Genomic DNA, 18,642 nt, shown 5'->3' on the forward strand with positions numbered 1-18,642 from the left:
TTTGCTCAACTCCCAAAAATGGCATGATATAACATGCAATAAAAAATGATCTGTGGGGTACTTTGAGCTAAAACTTCACATACACACTCAGGGGACATCAGAGACTTATTTTATATCTTGTAAAATGGGGTATAATAGGTCCTTTTTAAAGGTTTCAAAATTAATCCCCCTATAAAGTGAATGGGAATTTTACTTCTGGACTGTTGCACAATTTTCCGTGTTGCTCCCATTCACAGTAATATGACACCGAGGTATACAGACAGTCTTTAATCTAACTAAAAGCAACATACAGTAAGAGTATGAATAAGCACTGTACTGTTGTATGAAGAGCAGGGAAAAACTCAGCTTTAGAGATTGTATTAATTTAGCAGAGCCTAGGAAGCTCACTGGTCCCCGAGAGACGAAGCAACTGGTGTCAGTACCATCATCTCCCACGCTTGGCAGATGAGCCATGAATAAGAGATAGATAAATAGCTCCTAATATTAAAATATGATTTAAAGTGAGTAGAACTAGAAGATATGAAATGCAGATTCTTGGCATTATGAAAACTGAGTATTTATTATTTTCCCCCTTAAAATACAGTTTTAAATGGACACGAACTGACCTTGAACGTATAACACTCCCTATCTAAACAGGAATGCTTTGAAGTCACAAGTCATCATTTCTTCAGAAGAACACACAGAATCAACAGTGTAAACATGTGAACTCAACACGCTTTTACACTTCCAAAGAGGCACTGAGAGGTAGAGGTGAGGTCAGAGCGCATTGTTTCCTTTCCAGTCGCTTTTATATATTTAAAGACCATAAGTCACTGCATGGAGATGCCACACAGGTTGCGGCTGCTATGTAAGCTTTACGGTTGTTGGTAATGGAGCTCTTTACAATTCTGGCTGACAGCCTGTGGTAAGTAAAGGATTTGTGTGCACAAACATGGTGTGCATCCTTGACAGGAGCCCCCCAGATCTCTATAATCACCACCACACCTGTTTAGTCTCATGTGATCATGCAGAAACACTCGCTGCACTGCCTCACCCAAAGCTCCTGTCCATCTTATCCTATACATTTATATAGGGCAGCATGATTAATTGAAACAAAACTGAAATCGTGATTGTGGTATAATCTTTTTCAGATGAATGAATCCCGAATAAGTTGGCAAAACTCAAAATATTTGAGGCAATCAGTTGCCTCGCGCAACATGTTAACATAAGCATGGTATAGCACTTACTGAATGAGTACAGCAATATAAAGCATTTATACCTTTATGCACCACTTGTCAACCATGATGGTAACTCTCCAAAAATCCACATTAACAGAAACTCTTCTAAATGAACATAACAAAACATTAATCACTGCTAAATCTCCCACTTAAAAATAATCTTGCACAAAAACATTATACAACACATAATTTTAGCATTTACACTCTCTTTTGGGTGCCATAGGCAAAGCATGCTGGGAAATAGAAATCCTAGCCCAGTTTCAGTTAAACTTAAAGGTGCTAAAGAGGATTTTTTCATCGACTGAGAAACCAAAGACTGTTAGTGAGTTTTTGAAATGAGCGCATGTGTAAGAACAACCCCCCCTCCTTCACAACTCATTTCGAGGGAATGCCTCCCAAAACTCGTGCACGAGTATTGGAACACGAGTGTTTACCACCGGCATTCGCTGTGTCGTGTTAGTGGATTCATTATGTCGGACTCACCGCAGGTAACTCATAATCTGCAGTTGTTACTCCTGTCTCCTGACAAAATCATCGCATGCGGCGCCTGTGGAGTGTGGAAAGTTACTGGAGCGAGCAGCCGCGCTCGTCTCTCACAAGGAATGTCATGGCAGTGATTGACAAGCTAGAGGGCCAATCGTTTACGCGATGATCGCGTAAAGGATTGGCTGATGTTTTTAAGGCCCTACCTCGTGCACAGATGATGTATATTAATATTATTCCTTTCAGTGCACCTAATAAATAGTCTTTTATCAGTTAGTAAAGACAGTTTCAAGTAATATTGCAAAAATGTATACAACAAAACATCCTCTTTAGCACCTTTAAGTTCGGCTAAATTAAATGAACAAAGAAACAGTTCAGTTTACTTAAAATATATCAGTTCTGTGAACTTAAAAGAAAAAGAAAGTAACTAATTTGTTTAATTCAAGTTTGTCCTACTCAAACCATGTAATTATTTGGAGTGTTAAACTAGTCAGTTGCTTTACACGTCAATCAGATTGTCTTTTCCTGTCTAAGTGAGCGATCCTTACAAATAAACTGCATTGTGTACCAGACATTATGCTGCAAGTGAATGTTTATCAGACAGTCTGGTGATTTCCCTTAGTAACTTGTCTCTTGTCAACTGTTTTTTAAAGATGTCACAGACACACTTGATGTTTCTTTTCAGTTTGAAACTCTCTGAATCAATGTCAGGATGAGTGGAAGTCAAAGTGGTCATAATAGTCTTCCGGTGATTAGACCTTCAAGCAAACTTGGCACAACACAAGCTAAACTGCAAGTGAAAGGCAAGAACGACTATAAATACAAATGCATTCATTTATCTGAGGATGCAAGGCTATATCCAGCTAAGCAGTGCACGTCAGATGACTGCGTAAATGTGTCAGGCACCAATCCCTCAACGGAACAGACCATTTACCCCAAAGTGAAAGCTTTGCCTTTATATTGCTTGGCACAAGCCAGCTGGCATGTTTTGACGCTGCAAAATGAATGTTAATTTGTTCAATGGACGTGTAAAGGTGGTGTCTATTTAAAAATGTTCAGATGAGCGGTGTTTAAACACTAGCAACAGGTCGAAAAGCATTTTAAAGGGTTCTCTCATTGGGACAAGGTCATTCCCATTCACATCACACAGAATGCTGAAATTTACAGAAAGCGAAATACAAATTTCAGCCTCTGACATTTAATGCAGGTCCCTTGATTACAGTGAGAACAATGAATCACTAGATAATCAGTTAGAATCCCACACGCTGACCCAAGGTCAGCACGTAATTTACTGCCATATAGAGAAGCCAAAATCATTTACAGTAATGAGTCACTTAATATATCAACATATAATATTACAGCATGCGCAGTGATTTATTGAGTAGCTTCATTTTTGTGTTCGACTAACATTATCAAGTTTCCGTCACATTGAAAGCTTCTTCGTTAAACTTAAACTCACATTTCTCAGAAGCAGTTAAACAGCCTAATTAAAATTTAACTAATTTTCACACTGTTATAACACTCTGCAAAACGGGCAGAAATCTCCTTTAGAAAACACGTCAGTACAGCTTGTTTACCAGTAAGATAAAACCGTACTTAAAAAGACCCCGTTACTTCAGTAAGAGCATTTTCACAATGGTGAACATGACCTGGTCTCCACTTACAATCAATAAGCGTCCCTCTGATGCCATATACAGTGTTGCAGAATAGCAGCAGGCTTTTGTTTACCTGTCTCGTCACCGGTTAGGCTTCAGTGCTTTGCCTCTGTTGCAGGCTTTAGAGTGTCTAGTTGTCTCGTATGGTTGGGAGGGTAAAATGCCAGCAGTGTAGTGGTGTCTTGTGTCAGTGTCACGGTGCTGAGACGCGACCCCTGAAGAGAGCTGCTAGAGCTCGCAAAAACTGTGCATGTGTTATTAGTCACTCTTTCTCGTAAAATACACTAAAAAATACAGTAAAATGGTAACATCTGTAAAATGTGAAACAACCTCATATGGTAAGATTTAAATATTCTGATTGATTAAATTAACTATTGGCCATCCAAATTGTAATACATTTAGAAAACCATAGGTAAAACCATGCACGCATATAGCACCTCACTACCATGGGTAGGTGGTACGTGTCAAAGTAACAACCACATGGATGGCAGGACCCAAGGTTTCCCAGCAGAACATTGCCCAAAGCATCACACTGCCTCCGCCGGCTTGCCTTCTTCCCATAGTGCATCATGGTGCCACGTGTTCCCCAGGTAAGCGACGCACACGCACCCGGCCATCCACGTGATGTAAAAGAAAACGTGATTCATCAGACCAGGCCACCTTCTTCCACTGCTCCGTGGTCCAGTTCTGATGTTCACATGCCCACTGTTGGCACTTTCAGCAGTGGTGGACAAGGGTCAGCATGGGCACCCTGACTGGTCTACGGCACCATACGCAACAAACTGTGATGCACTGCGTATTCTGACACCTTTCTTTCAGAACCAGCATTAACTTCTTGAGCAATTTGAGCTACAGTAGCTCGTCTGTTGGATCGGACCACACGGGCCAGCCTTCGCTCCCCATGTGCATCACTGAGCCTCGGCCTCCCATGACCCTGTCGCGGGGTAGTGGTCACATGATTGAGACAGACCAGCGAATAAACACATCTGTTCTAGTAAGCTCACGCTGCACTGCCATTTGAGCCAAGCTGATAAATGGTCAGTGTGGCACGGTTCAAATGACCAGTGCTGTTTCGTTCCGCTTTTAGCACATAAACATTATATCAAACATTTATGTAACTTTTGTTATAATTTTATCGAGGAAAATTATATCACTAAAATTATCGTTTTAGTGCCAGTTAGTATAGCTGAACTACACAGAATTTGGAACTGCTGAATGCATTCAGGCAAATATAATGTCAGTACAATGGTCAAATACATCCGTCTAGCGCATGATTACATAGAAAAGCAATGGAAAATCAGCGCAGTGGAATGGAAAAATGCATTCTGTGTGAATGGTTGCTTAAAGTTTACAAAACAAAGTCTACAAAAAGTTGTAGATGGATGGATGGACACCAATAAAAGCAGCTAAATGTACTTGTACATTGGCTAGGGAAGTTTCAGATTTGTTTCACTGGTACACAAAAGATATTGATGCTGTATTCACAAGACACTTTGTAATAGAATGCTGGGATGCAGCCAGACTTAGGCTCTTGAGACCTGCCAAGCAGTGTAATAAGAATAGAGCATGGACACTAATGAAAATGTAGCTGGGCCCCGATTGTATCTATAAATAAGTAGCTGCCGGAGAGGATAAATTAAAATACGCCAAGTTATGCCATCTCTCTCGTAACAGGAGCTGAGAGTCCCATCAATCCTAGTATGAGTTTTCATAGTACCAGCAACATGATTTGTTCACATTTGTTTTTTATAGGAAAATGTCTGTTAAGAAATGCAATGACAAGCTATACTGTACCTTGTCTTTTTGTCAAAACTGTTCATCGTAACCATAATCCATTCAGCGCCAGCTGTTGCATAGTTAGGCTATACCAACTGTTTTGTCCCTCATGAGAAAATTCCCACCAACAGATTACTTATTAAATCTGTCATTGGAAAGGTAATGAAAATTTTGCTGTCAGCAATGTGTATGCAATAACGACCGAGTAGGAAGAAGCTCTATGAAATGGGACGCCACATTTAGCATAAAAATGCTACAATTCTCTCAGACAGAGACAGTCTATAGACAGCAGGTCACGTATTTACTGAAATTGAAGTTCTACTCAGAAAAAGGACACAGAAGAGCTATTTAAGGAACAATTTAAGTGAAACTCAAGTCTATGACCTTGAGTCTAGGGCTGGGTGATATCTCTAGATTGTTTTTCCAAATTTTGACTATTTAATTTATATCTCAATATTTTTGCATTTCAAAGTCAACACTGAAAAAAAATTATCTACTGTTCACTTACGGTTTTATTTATTTATAAAAATGTACCAATACAAAAATGAAATCTGAAGAAAATTATACAATCTTCCTACCAAAATTTAAGGTTGTTGCAACAACAAAACAAGTTTTTCAGATTCAATCTTAAATATGTTTGTAGTGCAGTGTGTAGTTAGTTCCATAAAAAAATAAAACTTTTATTGAAATTGTGAATTATATATTAGAAAACGAACCAAGAGCGCTCCTTTTGTAATCACTCTTGCAAAAACCTCCATTATAATCAATGAAACTGTCTACACTGCACAATTAATCTCTTATTTACATTGTGTTTACACTTAGTTGGTTATAACGAAAGGGATTGCGATCATGTAGAACTCAGAATTCAAATCAATAACAGCTGAAAACATAAGACCTTTTACTGATTGACTTAAAGGTGCCCTAGAACGAAAAATTGAATTTACCTTGGCATAGTTGAATAACAAGAGTTCAGTACATGGAAATGACATACAGTGAGTCTCAAACACCATTGTTTCCTCCTTCTTATATAAATCTCATTTGTTTAAAAGACCTCTGAAGAACAGGCAAATCTCAACATAACACCGACTGTTACGTAACAGTCGGGATCATTAATATGTACGCCCCCAATATTTGCATATGCCAGCCCATGATCGAGGCATTACACAAGGGCAGCCAGTATTAACGTCTGGATCTGTGCACAGCTGAATCATCAGACTAGGTAAGCAAGCAAGAACAATAGCGAAAAATGGCAGATGGAGCAATAATAACTGACATGATCCATGAAAACATGATATTTTTAGTGATATTTGTAAATTGTCTTTCTAAATGTTTCGTTAGCATGTTGCTAATGTACTGTTAAATTTGGTTAAAGTTACCATCGTTTATTACTGTATTCGCGGAGACAAGAGAGCCGTCGCTATTTTCATTTTTAAACACTTGCAGTCTGTATAATGCGTAAACACAACTTCATTCTTTATAAATCTCTTCAACAGTGTGTAATGTTAGCTTTAGCCACGGAGCACTATCAAACTCATTCAGAATCAAATGTAAACATCCAAATAAATACTATACTCACATGATCCAAAGCATGCATACAGCATGCATGATGAACATTTTGTAAAGATCCATTTGAGGGTTATATTAGCTGTGTGAACTTTGTTTATGCACTGTATTATAGTCGAGGGGGCGGGGCAGGGAGCGCAAGATTTAAAGGGACCGCAGCCTGAATCGGTGCATAGTTAATTATGCCTCAAAATAGGCAGTTAAAAAAATTAATTAAAAAAAATCTATGGAGTATTTTGAGCTGAAACTTCACAGACACATTCAGGACACACCTTAGACTTATAATGTATTTCATCTTGTGAAAGAACGTTCTAGGGCACCTTTAAACACCACTGATTGCCATTGCTATTCACGTGCTTAACAGACATGTTTGTGATTGGCTGCAGTGCTCAACGCTGTTGTAAATAGAAACCTTTGACGGTGTATCACCCATCATTCCTGTGAGATGAAATTTTTTGACAATATTCAATATTTTACTGCAAAACACAGTTGAAAAAAAATCTAGTGATCGCATACTGTTTTTTTTTACTAAATTAACAAAATAAAAACTTTGAAAGCAGCAGCCTATCAGCTGTCATTCTTGTGAGAAGAAAAACAGATATTATTCAATATATATCTCAATATTTTTACATTTGCTTTGGAATAATTTAAAAAGCTGATTTTTGCCCCCATGAAAAATACAAGATCTGGATAGCAGCTATTGTTACAAGAGATGAAAAAGATGAGTGAAATTGCCTTACTTTATAAGGTAAACTTTTAAAATGATCCCGATATTTGTGATATTGTGATAATATTGCTAATATTTGATGTATAGCCAAGCCCTAATTGTGTCCAATTGTGCTTTAATGTTGCTACATTCAAAATTTAAGAGCCTGACAGCAGTATTCAGGGTGTGTTGGGTCAAACTTTCTCAACCTTCAAAATGCTTATCAGACAGTCAGTAACCCTGGAGATGACATGGAAAAGCCACTTCAACTATCAGGTCAATGACCTCTCTGAGAGCCATGAGATGGAAAAGCTCTCCATTTATCTGTCTTCAAAGACAAAGATGAAGAGCAATCTGTTCAGTATCAAGGAAAAGTTCATTAAAAGACTTATTTTGCATCATATTCTGAATATGACTACAATTTGAGAGGCTATATGGCACAGATTTATATCTTCATTGGTCGACCCAAGACACTTATCTCAGTTAATGTCTGTTTTACATCCTGCCATTTGATATAGAGGCATCAATAAGCTGTCACAAACTGAGCTCATTCACAGATAAATATAGATGGCAATTTGACGTAATCCATCATGCAGCTTGGAGATTTTTGGCAGCATGCAATGAGACTTTGAAGGCTTCTTATCTTCAAAATCGATTGCGACAGTCAGAGAGGCGGATCACTGGAGAGAGGAAAATGCAAGAGGGATCAAAAAGAAGATGAATCAGGGAGGATAAACAACACTGGAATAAGAAGTCACTTTCATATGCTTTTAGAAATGTTAATATCAGCTAAAAAAAACAAATGAAAAAAATAATACTACTAAAATTTCAAAGACAGAAATATATTACTATTGTAATAGAACTGCACTGTAAAATAAAAAAAAATTATATTTCATTATAAGTATATTCATTATTTTACTTCACAGTAGCAAAATTACAATAGTAAAGACTTTATTTCTTAAAGACTAAACCCTCAGTCAAATCACAACGACCAATCAATTCCCAATTGACAAAATCAGGTCCCGTCCATTTTGGTTATTTTATGGTCACATAAGAACGTTACAAACAGGTTCCTGTAATGTTACTAAAGGTTCTGAAAACATTTAGTAAATGTGATGGAAGGACCTAAATAGGACCAAAAAATAACATAAAAAAAAAATTTAAAAAAATAAAAATAAAATAAGAGACCTAAAGGGAATATCCAAGTATTGGTCACCTAAACATTCCCAGAACATCTTGAATGTTCCGTGAGGGTCCGCCAAATAACGTCCCCCAACCCTTAAAAGAACTCCACATTGTGACCGTCTCTGACCTTTCTGAGAATGTTACCAGGAGACGTCCTTGACACTTGCAGGGAAGTTCTGAGAACGTTCTGGGAACATCACATTACCAAATAAAATATGGTCCCCTAAATGTTCCAAGAACACCCTGAATGCCAATGTCCACCAAATAACGTCCCCCAACCCTTTAAAGAACTCCACATCGTGAGTCGTGACCGTCTCGGAACGTTCTGGGAACGTTACCAGTAGGGATGTCCAGATCCGATCACGTGATCGGAAATCGGGCCCGATCATGTGGTTTCAGACTCGATCGGAATCGGACGTTACCCAGTGCCCAAGGAAGTCGACCGGAAGTTGAAGTCGGCCGCGTGCTGCCATCTTGTAGCAGAACTTCACTTGCGTTAGCATCCCATTGACTCCCATTCATTTTGGCGTCACTTTGACAGTGAATAACTTTACATCTGAGGCGTTTAAAGACTCCATTTGTCCATTATTTATTTCCAAAGATACACGACAATGTATAAAGGGCTCCATTACCTTCTATGTTACATTATGGCCCCGTAGAAACGTAGATAGCGTCATAACCACTCGACTCTCTGTCGCACAGTAGAGAAATTACCGTACAGACAGGAGGAGAAGCTCGCAGGCAATCGGGGAGATTATCTTAATTTGGCGTACTGGCGTTACATTTTAAAATACTATACAAACTAATTAATCAGAATACTTACTCCTGCTCACTCACGCCAAAGAACTCCCCGCTCAAGCTCGCCGTCTCTGCAAGATTAACGATGGCAGTTTGCACGCACAGCTACTAGAAGTTTTACATCTGTCAGACAGGTTGCGGACGTCATCAAGCTTAGTTTGAGTCTGCGCGTCAGAAACGGAAGTGCTAAAAATCGCTAAAAATGGGCTTCACTTGTCTCAATTGAGTTCCAATGGGGTCGCTGTGTCCATTTCTTTTACTGTCTATGACGTTACCTCCCGATCAGGACTCGGATATATATGTATATATATTCTCATTATTTTTAACACATCTATAGTGATGCGGTGGCACAGAGTTAGGCCTGTTTCACACTGCAAGCGTAAGCGGCGCGTGAGTAGCGCATATTTTTTTCAGCGTGCATGTCAACCAACGGATGCATTCACACAGGCAGCAGGAGCAGCTCGTAAAGCGTCAGGCAGGAGCGTCGCGTAAGCAGCAGTGCTGCGATCGTCTCGGCACCGAGTCTATCCCTGTGTCTCAATCAGCTCCCTAGCTCTTTAGGTCGTGAATCAGTATATAATGAAAGTGAATGTGGCTGATACCCTGATCAGTGCCCTAACTACTGAACTAGGGAGCTGATTGAGACACACGCTGCGCTGCTGACGCATAATTAAAGTGAAAGCACACTTTTGATGGACAAAATAAATATAATTTCAAACAAAAAGTGTTCAAAATGCACACAATACGCATGTCTAATGTGTTTTAACAAGAATTTGAGTATGACAGAAAAGAAAATTAAGAATCAAAAATAATAATAGAAGATTTACCCATTTAAACTTGTTTTTTATTATTCAGTTTGGGTTAAAGTATGGTGTATTATAAAAAACTAAAGTAAACTAGCCAGAAAATATGATATATATAAACATTATTTTAGTTATTACACAGACTGCAGCATACCCAAATCAAACCAAATATATTTGTTTTTATATTAGCCTTTTTTATATTTACTGTTGCACTAAAGTGAAGTGAAGTGAACAATTTATGTTATTTATTACTTGATTGTTCAAGCTACCTCACAGAAGTGCTCTGTTTGTAATTAAATAAAAAATAAGGAACGTCCTGGATCTGTTTTTTTTTTTCGCTCTTCTTTATTCTTTTTTTGATGTATTATAGAAGTATAGGATCAGGACTCGGTATCGGCAGATACTCAAAATCAAATGACTCGGACTCGGACTCGAGGGCAAAAAAACCTGATCGGGACATCCCTAGTTACCAGGCGACGTCCTTGACACCAGTGGGGAATTTCTGAGAACATTCTGGGAACATCACATTTCCAAATAAAATATGGTCCCCTAAACATTCAGAGACCATCCTGAATGTTCTGCGAAGGTCCGCCAAATAACATCCCCCAACCCTTTAAAGAACATCGTGACCGTCTCGGAACGTTCTGGGAACGCTACTTGACACCAATGGGGACATTCTGAGAACGTAAAATTTCCAGCATGGTAATGTATCGATACTGTGGAAAATTGTATTGAAACGGTTTCAGATATTCAGAATCTATATGCGTCGAAAAATCAATATTTATGACAACACTAATGAATATGTATCATCTTTAACTTGAAGCCAACATAGTTTGAATCAGGCAAGCGATATCCTGGTTTCCAATGACCTCTGATCAAACGCAAACGGAACAAGCAGATCTTTAAAAGTCCACCAGTTAAAATTCACAAGGGTAGAAATGGGATTCTTTCAATTATTTTTCCTTTGTAGGATTCCAGCACATTATATTGAACAGAGAATTTTAGAAATGGCTCCTCTGGATGAATCAAGGTTCAAAAGGTCTTTTCAATTAACTTTCTAACCCTGCTGTTATTATGCAAACCACTGTCTCTTCCTGTCTCTGATGTCAGAAGTAATTCACAAGCCTCCTTCACCTCAGAACACCAGCAGAAGAGAAATATCAGGAAATTCAATAGCTCAGACGTCTGGGGAAATGAGATTAACCAATGAGTCCTCTCACTCGTCACTGGTATTGAGAGAGAACGCATAAAGGTAATCCTTTTGTCAATACTTTCTGAATATTGCGTCTTGAGTGCAATATTGCTATCTGAGCAGTGACTAAAAGACATTGAGAGCAAAATATAGAATATATGATTAAATGAATCACTTCTTAATCAGTCAGTAATATATACTGAATTCAAATTAAAGACACTCTGTACATCATTTAAGATACTCTCAAAAATATATACCTTAATTGACGTGGGTGGAACATTGTGTAACATCTTAACTAACAAAAAGTGAGAAGAAAACAACACCATTTATATTGTTACAAAGAAGTACATCTGCTATAGGTGCAAAGATAATTGACTTTGGGTGTAAAAGGACAATACAGGAAACTTGTCCTATTTCAAGTGTGGGAACATCCCTTTCTCGGTCTTTTGCTGTAATCTCATATCAAATTTCAGTGAACCCGACAAGTCATGGGAACGTTAAACTTTGACAGAAGAGCGGTTGAGTGTAAACAGAATTGCTCTGATGAGTATTCAAATGACATGTAAAGCAACTTAACTTGAACACTGACATCGCCCAACTGGACAAACTGGATTGACCTGTTATGCAGGTTAACGGATTAAAGAGTATGTTATTGTAGTTCTCATCTGGAACTACGTTTCATCTGTTGTCAATATTTGTTAATACATCTAAAAAAACATTCTTATGTTTAATATAATAAGTAATCTTTAAATGAACATTCTGTAACTAACTCATCTTAATTTGCATAAAAATACAGCAATGTGTGTATGCTGTCATTTTGTTTTCCAGGATCAGGCTGTCTGCAATTTCTGGCCCAATTTGTATTTTAATTCCTAAGCCAAACTCTATGGCAGAATCTCCTTCTCAGTGATCCATCATTATTTAAAAAATACTGAAATATCTGTCCTGACAGCATATTGCCATTATCAATCATGATACTTTATGTGACATCTTCAGAATGAGAAATTAAACTAGATTTTTATACTTTCTGAATAAAATGTGCCACTGGCAGAGTTATGATCTAGAAATATAATTCTACAGGATTTTTATTTTTTCCCTATAAGTCTTAAAGTGATACTTCACCCAAAAATGAAAATTCTGTCATAATTTCTCACCTCATGTCGTTCCAAACCCGTAAGACCCAAATTAAGATATTTGTGATGAAATCTGAGAGCTCTCTGACCCTCCATAGACAGCTACATAACTACCACTTTGACACTTCAAAAAGTTCATAAAGAGACGTAGAGTAGAAGAGTAAGAGTAAAACTAATCCATATGAATTGAGCGATTTAGTCCAAATTTGCTTGATCACTTTATATAATGAAAAGATGTAATTTAAGCTTTTATTCACTAGGGCTGGGAAAATAAATCGATGCATCGCGAATCGAAAAATGATTCTGGATCGTTTCTGAGATTTTCTGAATGCATCGCGATTCTCTCTTGAATCGATTCTGAGCTTAGTTTTTAACAGCAGATGGCACTAGATACTTTAGAATGTAAAGAATGTACTTCAGAATGTCTCTGCTTGCTTCCAATTCCTTACACACAATACTTGAACCTTCTATAAAATATTCATTCATAAAGTTCGAAAAGGTTGAAGCGAATTACAAGGGTGTTTGCAGTGGGCTGTGTACATTAATCACGAGTCATAAAAGCATTCTGAGGTGCAAATACATTCTCAGACTCAGCCGAATGCACGAGCGCTCTTCTTCATGAGCATTTGAGTGTGCATTTAAAAACTAGCCTAGAGCGCCATCTGCTGTTAAAAACTAAGCTCAGAATTGATTCGAGAGAGAATCGTGAGGCGTTCAGAGAATCGATCCACGAATCGAGAAGCAAATTTGTCACAGCCCTATCATTCACATATAAACATTGATCAGCGAACAAACAGAAGCTCAAATGAATCTGCTTGAAGTGCGAGAACAAACCTCATTGTTGCGTTGCAAATGTGCTGCGTAACACACGGGGCCCTATAATACACCCGGCGCAATGCGACGTAAGGCGCAGCGCAAGTGTGTTTGCTAGTTTGCATCCAGCGCCGTTCGCGTTTTCCCGTTCAGCACCACGTCCTTAAATTAGTAAATGCATTTGCGCCAGTTAGTGCGCCCATGGGCGTGCTGGTCTAAAAAAGAGGTGTGTTCAGGTGCATTGCCGGCGCATTGCTATTTTAAGGAGCTGAAAATAGACTGTGCCATAGACCAACTCAAACCTGGTCTAAAGTCAATGGCGCAATATTTTTTTGTTAGAGCGCGTTGGTAGAAACTGCGCCTCTGGGCGCGTCCACAGTGTGCGTTGACTTTGCTTATTACACACAGGGATGCGCATCACACAAACATGCCAAATATTAAAAACAAAAGGATTACAGTGTAAAAGAATATTATTGTGTAGGCTACATAAATATAAAAATGTAATGATGAATAGTCATTGCGTGTATTAGAATTAGGCTACCTATTTTCAATTCAGCCTATTACTACTTATAATGATGAACGAAATTGGCTAATTAATTGAACAATCGTGCCAATAAACACACACACATATATATTAACTGACTTTAACTTTGCGCACGAGCAGATCGGTTCAGCTTTTCCGCCAACAAATTCCGCCATGTAAATAGCAATCCGCCATGGCGCGAGCGCATCTCGCTTTTAAAGGGAATGGGAGATGACACTCTGATTGGTTTATTGAACGTTACGTCCATTACTCATTAAGAGAATAGGGACAACCCATTTCAAAAATGCGCCCCGGCGCACGGACCGTTTTTCCGTCGTTAAAATAGCAAAAGTGGATTTGGACACGCCCTGAGTGCACCTGCGCCGTGCGCTTTACACTTTGCGTTTAGATCGTTAAAATAGGGCCCACGAGAATGAACCTCATTGGTTCTCGCATGTCAAGCAAATGCTTGAGCTTCCGTTTATCTGATGTGTGAGTTGATGAATATGTGAATAAAAGCCTAAATTCATTCAAAATCATTAATTCACTGCATTCACTAAACCGCTCAATTCATATGGATTAGTTTTACGATCTCTTTATGAACTTTTTGAAGTGTACTTGTGTAGCTGTCAATGGAGGGACAGAAACTCTCTGATTTCATCAAAAGGATCTTCATTTGTGTTCCGAAGATGAATGAAAGTCTTGCGGTTTTGGAATGACATGAGGGTGAGTAATTAATGACAGGATTTTTAAATTTTTTGGGTGAACTAACCCTTTAAGGTTTTTCACATTAGTGAAATTTTGGCTAAAATTCTGTTGACAAACAAAGTAGCCGTTTCCAAAAAAAAAATTTGCACAAAATTGGAATATCACATAAAATATTTGCAAATAAAGCAGCATTTCCATCCCATGTGTTCAAGAGAACAAAATTGTCACTAATGAAACTGAAAGTTGCTGCAATATTTGAAGCCACTTTTTTGTACATCATAGATTACCTGTGCCGACGCAGACGAAATGAAATAAACGCTGTCATGTTATCTTGCGTTCGGATGCTGGTGTTTGTGAATGCAATCATGGGAGATGCTTCTGGGAGGGAATTAAACCAAATCATCCTGATGACAGACTTTGGCTCAGGCATTTCAGAATGATCAAACCAACATTTGAGATGCTGTGCGATGAAACTGATCCGCCGGTTAGACTAGTTTTGCCTTCCCACCCCAACAGAAAATATTTTTTTGTTGCGCATTGAGGGTTTTTATGCACATTTTTTAGAATTGATGTGCATCTTGTCATTTACATCTAGCGTTTTTTATGTGATACATCCTAAGATTTGTATAAAAATAGGTGGATGGAAACAGCTCAATACTCTTTCAAACCGAGCAGCTTTCTGTTGGTCAACTTGGACTTGATCAACTTAAACCCGATGTGAAATCTGCACGAGGAAATCTTTCGCCCTCAAGTGAAATTTGCAATTGTGCAAGATACCTATTAAAACGGCTCAATTTCAACCATGAAAATTCGGTAAATGTGACCGGAAAAACAAACAAGCAGACAGACTTGTCAAGGACAAAAGATGAATCTTCAAATGTGTAGCCTAAGAGCAAGCATATGCAAAACACAGTTTGAAACCTATTAGCATTTATCTTAGAAAAACAGTTGGCACTTGTGGCTGCAGATTTGTTAAACTCTGATAAGGAGCCCAGAAGGCGTGAAGGGAGTCAAAAAAAAGAAAGCATAGCACATCTAATTGAGCTGCTTTGAGTCTGTTCATATTCCTCATTGCTTTACTGATGTTGTTGAGCTGCATAAAACTGATACTTGATGTCTGAAGTAAAAGCAGAGGCGGAGGTCCACTGAGGCCAGAGGAAACATGGATCTCAGTTTAAAATAGGCTCCAGCTGCCCGAGGCCCAGCGGTGTGGCCCTTCCTCTCTATGAGAGGAGATGTTGTTTTGTCATTGAGAAGGATGTAAGAAGAATCAAGAGTGCTGCTGTCGTGGCCTACAGAAGGTAAAATGAGGCAGGAAACAGGTAATACGGCTCTTTGATCCATGCCTTTTCCCTCTGACCATTTGTTCTGCTCAAATCTATTGTTCCCCCTTGATTCAATCTGCTGCCTGTATGAGTCACAGCACTCATGCCCACACACACACACACACACACACGCACGCACGGACACACACAGGCAGAGGAAGGGCGGATTATGTTCGACTAAAGATCTGTGATATTTTAATATCCCTGGTCAGTGAATGTTTGTGTTTAAATGATGAGTCATGCAGACCTGACTCTAGGTTTAACCTAAATTTAGCCCCCCAAAATAGCAAAAAAAAATTCAGGCTGGTTTGAGAATGAAGGTCACAGGTCAATTTTAAGCATTTGTTGGGGAAATAATGAGGTCATGGGTCAAAACTGAAGGATAAACCCAGTCAATTCAAAGTAGGGATAGGTGCTTTAAAAATTTATATTTTTATCAAATTTAAATGCTACAGTACATTACACATTTCCTCTGAGGGACCATCACAAGAAAAATACAGTAAAAATCTAGTTGAATATAAGCAAGGCATACTTTTCATGTTGATTTTTAATGTAAGAACACAAGAAAAAGTATTTAATAATACATTTTTACATTTATATGCATCAAGATATTTCTTTTTTGAAAGAAGTCTCTTAGATTCACCATGGCGGCATTTATTTGATCAAAAATTGTGTAATTTTGTATTGTGAAATATTTTAAAATAACCGTTTTATTTAATCGTTTTAAAATAATGGCTTTTGTAACATTTAAAATAATTGTTTTCTATTTTAATATAACCATTACTCCAGTCTTCAATGTCACATGATCCTTCAGAAATCATCCTAATATGCTAATTCACTATTTATTATTATTATCATCAATGTTGAAAACAGTTGTGCTCTTTAATATGTTTGTGGAAAACATGATGCATTTTTTCCAAGATTCTCTGATGCATGGAAAGCTCAAAAACAGCGTTTATTTGAAATCTTTTGCAACATTATAAATGTCATTAATGTCAATTTAATGCATCCTTACTGAATAAAAGTATATTTTTCTACTCATATATTTTACTAAGTATACAATAACATTTAAGTAATAAAAACATTGAGTTATGAAAAAGTTGCAAATAAAGTAAAAACTGAAATAAACAGCTTAAACTGCAACATTAAAGTTTTATATCACCTGCAGTAATACACAGTAAAATGATCTGACACAAGATATAAACAAGCACCGGTTTGGTTTGTGTGGGATTTTTCCATCTCGCACCCACCTGCTCCTATAGAAATTTCCACCTGCTCCCAACTTGCATTCCTAATGGTTTTTATAACGCTAGGCCTCATTCCTGCAATCCACTATTTTAAAAGTGGCCTAAAATCCGATTTTTTTCTGTTCAAAAGAAATTTATTTGCAGAAATGTGCCAGACTTCCCGAAGCAAGAGGGAACTGAGAACTGTGCTCCTCAGATGAATTATTTAAAGAAATAACAAAATAACTGCTCTCAGACAGCCTGCTCCAGCCAAAAACTTAGTTATACCACCCGCTCACCACTACAGATGTTTTCCTCTCTCCATGACAAACCTAATCAGACCTCGAGTGCCATTTCCACTGCAAACTCCACTAACAGTAGAGTACGGAGCTAAAGGGGCTGAATTTTTGCTTTGGGGAATTGAAGGGGGAATTCCTCCCTTAGGTGAGATGTGGCAATTTTAGAATAAATTACAATTATCTCACCTAAATGTTTGCTCACTCAATGTATTTGTTTTTACAGTTGGGTGATTTTGTTGCAATAGCTTACAGACAGCACAAGGAAGCTTGAACTTCCTCACTAGAGAAGTGTTCAGTTTTTCCGCTTGGCGTGAGCGCAACTGGATTTTAAAGGGAATGGGAGATGAGACTCTGATTGGTTTAATGCACATTACGCCCAAAATACACCCATTACTCATTAAGAGAATAGGGACAACCCTTTTAGACCATGCGCTGGGCGCAGAGAACATTTTTCCCATTGTTAAACTAGCAAAAGTGGATTCGGACACGCCCTTAGTGCACTTTCGCCGTGCGCTTTAGACCATGCGCTTAGATCATTAAAGGTGGACTCAGCAGAATTTCAAAAACACTGTTTGGAAGTTAGTCAGGCTGACACCAACAACAAACGTCTAACCAATCAGCATTAGGGTGCGCATGACGGTCGAGGAGAGAGAACGAGCAAGAGGGAGATTTGAAAAAAAAAAAAAAAATGAAGAACAAGAGATGGGACACAATAAAAAGAGCTCAAAAGAATATCACTGGAATGAAGGTGTATGACTGGGCAAGCGCTTTAGGACCGCGTTTATATTAGAAAAGCTTTCCAGCGCTGGAGAGAACTAAGTGGGAAGGCCTGAAAACAGATGCGGAGGCTGCTTTGATTTCTTATCATGTGAGTAACACTGGGTTTTGATTGTCTGGAGCTGCTGTGCTGTTGGCGACTAACAACGAACACTTTGCATTTACTCTTGTGTACTGTACGTTCATTTTTTTGTGCTACCTTGGCGTTCGTTCATCATCTGTGCTTTATTTTTCGTGAAGCATTTTGTTGCGCGTCAGCTGTGATTAACAGACATCCACTCTCGCATTCTGTGTGTAACCGTGTCCAGATTTGCAGTTAAACCACTGCACACTGACGATCGCTAGAGAATAAGGTGTTTAGTGTCATTGGTAGAGCATTCGCCTCGATTGCCCGCAGCAGGTTTGAGACCGACTCAGAGCAGGGTGGTTAGGGTTGGAGTGTGAGTTTTGGAGGCGGGGC

General features: G+C 38.4%; 1 protein-coding gene across 12 annotated transcripts in view; it reads right to left on the reverse strand.

Annotated features, from left to right (window-relative positions):
• Positions 1-18,642, reverse strand: part of plekha7a (pleckstrin homology domain containing, family A member 7a) — a 108,329-nt gene that overhangs the window by 60,516 nt on the left and 29,171 nt on the right. The window contains exon 1 of one of the 12 annotated variants that reach the window (XM_048167976.1): positions 3,429-3,508. The exons of 10 other annotated variants lie outside the window; for them this stretch is intronic. The gene's annotated coding sequence lies outside the window, so the exon portion shown is untranslated. Of the gene's footprint in view, positions 1-3,364; positions 3,509-18,642 lie in introns of those variants that run through there. One more of the 12 variants, XM_048167975.1, reaches the window with a different exon arrangement.

Source organism: Megalobrama amblycephala, linkage group LG19, assembly GCF_018812025.1.
Source record: "Megalobrama amblycephala isolate DHTTF-2021 linkage group LG19, ASM1881202v1, whole genome shotgun sequence".
Lineage (NCBI taxonomy): Eukaryota > Metazoa > Chordata > Actinopteri > Cypriniformes > Xenocyprididae > Megalobrama > Megalobrama amblycephala.